The sequence below is a fragment of the Carya illinoinensis genome, chromosome 8, assembly GCF_018687715.1.
Source record: "Carya illinoinensis cultivar Pawnee chromosome 8, C.illinoinensisPawnee_v1, whole genome shotgun sequence".
Taxonomy (NCBI): Eukaryota; Viridiplantae; Streptophyta; class Magnoliopsida; order Fagales; family Juglandaceae; genus Carya; species Carya illinoinensis.
Window position 1 is genome coordinate 29,769,648 of NC_056759.1, and position 7,088 is coordinate 29,776,735.

Sequence of the window (7,088 nt, forward strand, 5' to 3'; positions counted from 1 at the left end):
CTTGAGAAATAGAGCTTAAAGATTTCTCCAATGTAAAAACTTGTGGACCATCACTGCGAAGGTATCTAACATTTAGTTCATCCTAAATATCAGAAGCAATATTTAAATAAAGAAGACTTCCCCAAATCTCTTTTGCAATTGAATTCATCAACCAAGACAAGAGAAGATTGTTTGCTCACAGCCAAGCAACTTGAAGTCGAGTGTTATCGGGACTGGGTTGAGGTAGACTTCCATCAATGAAAGCAAGCTTATTCTTTACAATAAGAACAATGGAGATTGATCGACTCCAAGCAACATAATTCATACCATTGAAATTTTCAGAAACAAGGAGGGCTCCAGGGTTGTCACCAGGATGAAGATAGTAAGGGCTTGATGAATCATTAGATGGATTTATTGAAGAAGAAGCAAAAGAGTTTGCCATATTAGAAGAAGATTCCATAGCAGCAAGAAATCAACAAGAAAGATGAAAGAATATCAAGAAAATGATGAAGAAAGTAACGAAAATTTGATACTCGATGATACCAAGTCAAATATGTTAATTGAAAACAGAGCAAAGACTAAAGCTTTGAGAGAAAAATCAATGTGATTTCCCATTAAAACTAAAATGAATTGATTTCCCATTATAACTGAAATGAATTGAATGACTAAATGCTATACATCACTACTATTTAGATACACGTATTGGCAATGTAAGCCTTATGACTTGACTATTCAGATATCAAAGCTTTGGCAGTTGATTAATTCATCTCATCCTCCACTTCAACTAACTTAACTGTCATATAGCAACTTCCTCATCTTTTGAACTTCTCTGTTTAGCTTCCCGTGACTTTAACTCTAATGCTTCAATTTGAGTTTGTATATTCCAACACTACATGTCAAGTCTCGTCACCAACTTGCAGACATTCTTACTGAGCCTCTTGGCTATGTTCCTTTTGTTAATCTTCTATCCAAGATGGGTGTTCACAACCTACACACTCCATCTTGAGGGGCCTATTACAACTTCTAGAATAACTTCCAGCTCAGCATTAAGATTCTAGACGTTTCTATGTAAATAGTTCATTTGTAAATAGAGTTCAAGTTCAAGTTGATTACTTACTTTAAGTCTATTATTTGCACCGACTCATTCACATTGTATATATATATTGTACAAGTCATTCATGAATAAACCAAGAAGTCATTTTCTAGGCTTCATAATTTTGACACAAAGTTCAAACCTTACTCGAGCATTACAGAATATTACAAATCTGAGTCTTTCCTTCAAAGTTTTTAACCCCATGTGCAGGAAAGATGGAGTTGGGTCCACCTTGGAACAAAGTCCCCTCACGATTTTTTTCAGATAAAGCCAAAATGGAGTTTTCCCAATATTGGAGCAGATTAAGTAAAGTAATAATATTTCTATCAAAAGAATGGTTTCGTATATACTCATTCTTTTTAAGGAGATTATACAACGCTTACGTATTTTTTGACTACTTAATTGAGTAAAAATATTATAAAATTAAAATATTATTACAATATAATTTTTTAATATTATTTTTTATTTAAGATTTCAAAATATTGAATTATTTTTTGTATTCTATTTGAAAAAGTTGTAATGATTAGATAATGAATAGTTAAAATATGTTGAAAAGTTAAGAATTTAAATCGAAAGTATTTGTATTTGAATAATATTTAGATATTGAGATGAAATGAGATGGGTTGAGACCAAAGTTTTAAAAACCGTTCCGTTCCGACCAAAATGGCAGGAATTTTTCGTGCTGGAACAGTGACTGCATGGTGTGATGACCCGTTTTTTAGTGTATTTTCGCTGAAATATTTGTTTTTATTTTAATTATATATTAGCTATTTATTTTAATTTATTTGCGTTTTAAAAAAAAAATTGGGTTTTAATTTAATTTATTTTATTTGAGGTTGTGTTTTATTTCTTTAAGTTGTTTTGTGGTTTTAATCTTTTTGGCGGTTTGTTTCGTTTTCCTGGAGTGAGGATTGGACCTCATCTCTTTTCACATCTTTTTCCCTTTTTCTCTTTTTCCTTTTTCTTTTCCCTTCTTTTCCTTTTTTTCCTTCTTTTTTCTTTTTTTTTTTTCTTTTTTTTTTCTTTTCTTTCTCTCCTCTCCCGCTCGACCGAACCCCCCCCGTGCTCTCTCTCTCTCCTCCCTCTCCCCCGCGTCGTCTCTCTCTCTCCTCCAGCCCAGCGCCATCCGGCCACCAACCGGACCCCCACCGGTCCCATTTTCTTCCCCTCCCTCCGGTGCGCCTCCCCACCGAAAACCACCCCCAACCGGCCGGCTATTTGGCCGGAAAAAGCCCAACAAGCCTCCACGGATTTCACTCCGATCCGCCGCCGTCGCTCCACCTCCGGCCACCATTTCTTCACCACTTCATCACCGGTCCCTTGCCGTCCTAACCCACCCGTTTCCGGCCTCCAACGACCACTGGAGCAGCTCCCACGAGCTTGTTTTCCGATCTGCTCTTTTTGGCCATTTCCGGCCATTCCGCCGCCACCCACGGCCGTCCGTCACTTCCATTAGCTTCACAACCATCCCTTGACCATCCCCCATCAATCTCGTGTCCTAGTTTGTTCCCGTTCAAAAGTGGGTTTTTCAGACCCACGGCCACAGTGAATTTTCACTGTGACGTTGCTGTTTTTCCGCCGCTTGCAACGCCGCTTGTTTTCTAAAATTGCCGTATAGCGCTGTAAGTATTTTCCAAACCCTATTTTCAGATTTTAATGTATATTGCTCATTCAAATATTTTACTGTTGTTGGTTGTTGATTCCGGACTGAGTCCGAGGAGTTTCGGGGGTTGGATGGATGGAGGACGGAGTTGTCTGTTTAATTGATGTATGTTGGTTGGTTATTTTATTATGCATTGATTTGGCATTTCATGGTGCATGCATGTGTGTTTTTGTTCATGTGTGAAAAGCCTGTGTATTGGCGTGAGTGGTTTTACGGGTGCGTGTGTATCACGAGCCCAAGCCGGGATGGGTTATTATCTCGGTGGAGCTCCTCTGGTCACTCGGGAGCGGAATAAACTGAGTGATGTCCCCTGAGTTGTCGAGAGAGATGACGGGAGCGGGGCTAGGGGATGCTTGGCTACGAACGCGCCGGGCGCGGAACCGGGCATCGCCCTACTCACCGACTCTGTGGCCCTTCGCTGGCGAGGGCTAGAGGATGCTTGGCTACGCACGCGCGGGAGGCGCGGAACTGGGCATTGCTCGTTAGGTGTCACATGCGTGGTGGTACTCTACGGTGTGACACCGGAGCCAGGGTGTGCGGATGACCCCTAGGGGAGGTCATGGTGCATACGGTTAAAATTGGATAATGGTTTGTGAGGCCAAATGGGACTTTTGGCGTGGGCCAGATGGACTTCTGGCAAGATATTGGGCCAGTGGACTTCTGGCGAGATATTGGGCCAAATTGACTTTTGGCGGCCAAATGTGACTTTTGGCGTGTTTTTCAGAAAGGATATACTTTTGGGCCAAATGGGTTTTTTGGCGTGTGTGGAAAACTTGGGTTTTTTGTGGGCTTTGTGCATTGGGCATGTTTCATGCATCTTGTATGAGTTTTATGTGTTTTTATCTGGTAGTGTTTGGGTTTTACTTACCTGCGGTACCATTCGTGGTTCCGTAGCTTTTGGTGCAGAGTTAGAGGACGAAGAGGAGGAGGCTGAGCCCGAGGATGCGGCTCCGCCGGGTTGCTGATGCTATCTTTATATTTGTTTAAAACTGTATCCGTGTTTTGTAATATTTATCTATGTACGTTTTAAACAGCTTATATTACGTTAAGAAAAATTCTGGTACTTAGTTATGGCTTTCTTTATCCGCTGCGTGTTTCTCTGTATACATATGTTGCCTTGCACACACTCGGCACCCGACGATGGGATGGTGACTCGGGTTGTCTCCATCCGGACATCTCAATTTCCCCGTGTTCGGGCGTGGGGATTTTGGGGGCGTCACACATGGGGTAGATATCTATTCCGTTTCGGGTCAAATTCCGGCCGTCCTAGTCAATTCCGGTCAATTCCAGCCGAATTCCAATATTCCGACCAAAATAGTAATTCCGGTCTAAAATTAAAATTCAGATTAAAGGAATGACTCTCTTGTAAATAAGTTAAAAAATAATAGACAAAATTATACTTTTAGAATCCAAATACCCCTTTCCGTACCCTACTCCAACCCTCTGCCAAAATTTTTATCACTTTATACTTTTTACTTGTTTTGTACGTTTTCTGTCAAGTCAAAGTTTATATATATATATATATATATATTTATATTTGTGGTTTTTAAATTCACCAAACGACCAACTCAAATAAAAGTTAAATTTATTGTAGTTTATAAAAATTCTGCATGCAAGTCAACTAGGGATTTACTATAGTTTTAAAAATAAAATAAATATATTAATAAATATGTGTTTTATGTATATGTATATTTTTAAGATTTATATTAAAAAATATTATTAAGTTTCTTAGTATGTATACTTTTAAAACTTGTATTGGTGTTATTTTAAAATATAGTTTTTATATATAATTTATTTATTTATTGTCTATCCCGAAACGGTACACCGAAACGTACTGGTATCGAAATATTCCGATCCAGTGCCTCAACTGAAACGCTAAATGAAACGGATTTCAAAACTTTGGTTGAGACCATTTGTGAAACCAAATAGGGCCTTAGAGTACCTCATAATTTTGTGAATAGAAACGGTTTTGAGTGAAGATATTTTATTAGGTTTTAACAAATTAATGAGGAGAAAAAAGTTGAATAAAAATATTATATAGTTGAAAAATCATTTGAACATTCTAATTCTTGTTTTAAAATTGGTAAAAATTATGTTGATTTTTTGTGTTTGAAAAAAGATTAGATAATAATTAGATCAAAAAGTTAAAAATTCAAAATTCAAAATTATTTTGTATTTGATTTAAGTTTAAAAATAAAATTTATGAAAATTTTAATAATTTTATATATTCAAACAAGATCCTGGATTTATTCGCACAGAAGTCAATTAAATTTTTGGCATTGAAATTTTTGGCATTGAATTATTCAAGTGTAGCGAAAGATTAAAAAAAAAATCTCGGAACGCCACCACATCTGAAAGTTGACGCCATGACCGAGCCCAAGAAGCAGCTTCATATAGCCATATTCCCATGGTTAGCTTTTGGTCACATAATCCCATTTTTGGAGCTCGGCAAGCTCATTGCCCGGCGAAAGGGCCATCGTATTTCCTTCATATCAACAGCTAGAAACATTGAACGCCTCCCCAACATCCCTCCAAATGTTGCACCTTTGATAACTTTGGTGAAGCTTCCATTACCCCATGTCGACAACCTGCCGGAAAATGCAGAGGCGACCATGGACGTACCGTACAACGTAATTCCATATCTTAAGATAGCTTACGATGGTCTCCAAGAACCTTCGTCTATGTTTTGGAAAGTTCGAGCCCTGATTGGATCATTCATGACTTTGCCCCTTACTGGTTACCACCAATTGCAGCTAGACTTGGTATCTCGCGGGCTTTCTTCAGTGTTTTCAACGTATCATTCATGTGTTTCTTTGGCCCACCAAAGTTGCCGTTGTCGGCGTCGTTGGAAACAACAGACGAGCCCGACCCCAGCACACGAACAGAACTCGAACATTTCCTTGTTCCTCCCAGATGGATCCCCTTTCCATCCAGAATAGTGTATCGGCCTTATGAGGCGAAAAAGCTCTTTGAAAACACTGAAGTGAATGCCTCCGGTGTTTCGGACTTGTTTCGTTTCATGACGGTGTGCTTAGGCACCGAAGTCGTCGCTATTAAAACATGCATAGAAGTCGAACCCGAGTGGTTGAATCTCTTCGGAGAGCTTCTCCATATACCCGTAGTTCCCGTCGGCTTATTGCCACCCTCGCCACAAGAAGGCAATGACAATAAAGATAGCACTTGGGACGCAATTGCTGAGTGGCTAGACAACCAAGAGAAAGGGTCAGTGGTTTATGTAGCACTCGAAAGTGAAATCCGACCGAGTCAAGAAGACTTCAATGAGTTGGCTCTGGGGCTAGAGCAATCAAGGCTGCCATTCTTTTGGGCTTTAAGAAAGTCAGAGGGTGGGGAATCGATTGAGCTACCGGAAGGGTTCGAGGAGCAAACCAAAGGTCGTGGGATTGTTTGGACAGGTTGGGCACCTCAGTTCAAGATATTAGGTCATGAGTCATTTGGGGGTTTCGTGACTCACTGTGGTTGGAGTTCAGTAACAGAGGCATTTCAGTTTGGACGTGTACTTATCGTGCTTCCTTTCATTGGAGACCAAGGATTAGTCGCTAGATTCTTGGAAGAGAGGCAGGCAGGAGTTGAGATTCTCATGAAGGAGGAAGATGGGTCATTTACGAGGGACTCAGTGGCACAAACTTTGAGGTTGGCAATGAAGGATGCAGAGGGTCAGATATACAGAGACAAAGCCAAGGAAATGACCACCATATTTGGGAATAAGGAGCTCCAGCACCGCTACGTCGACAAATTTGTTGAATTGCTTGAGAACCACAGGCAGATCATTACCAAGGGCTAGAAAGTGATGAGAGTAAGCAATATTAATTGTCAGGATCGAGTTCTTTTAACATTGGTTGGGAAACGTTGTTGAAGATCATGTTTTAACATTGTGATCATGTCATCATCAGGGCCGTGTCCGGCCCTCATGTTGGTTAATTGTTTTTTCTATTGTACCATTACATGAGAGCTCCATTATTTTCGACATTATCACTTTATTTTCCTTGTTTACTTTTTTATTGTCGAAGTATGATCCCTCACGCGGGTTAAAGTTGAAAATAATGGAGCTATAGAGATATATATAATAGTCTGGATCGCCAATATGATTTATGCCACTAATATTTTTTATATATTTTATTACCTTACAATTTTTGCTCAAAAGATCAAAAGGTAAAAATAGTTATTATTTGGATGTTGAAATAAGATGAGATGAAATGAAATGAGATAAGAAATTTGTAAATAATAATGAAATATCATGTGAAGGGAAATAATACTCTAGCCACAAAGGGATTACATAAAATCAATCCCATAAAATGATGTAGTTCATCAGATTGTAAAATTACTTTTATTATA

At 39.1% G+C, this 7,088-nt stretch overlaps 1 pseudogene; it reads left to right on the forward strand.

Moving 5' to 3' along the window:
• The first annotated feature begins 5,101 nt into the window (after window positions 1–5,101).
• Window positions 5,102–6,686, forward strand: LOC122274590 (annotated as a pseudogene).
• The last annotated feature ends 402 nt before the right edge of the window (window positions 6,687–7,088 follow it).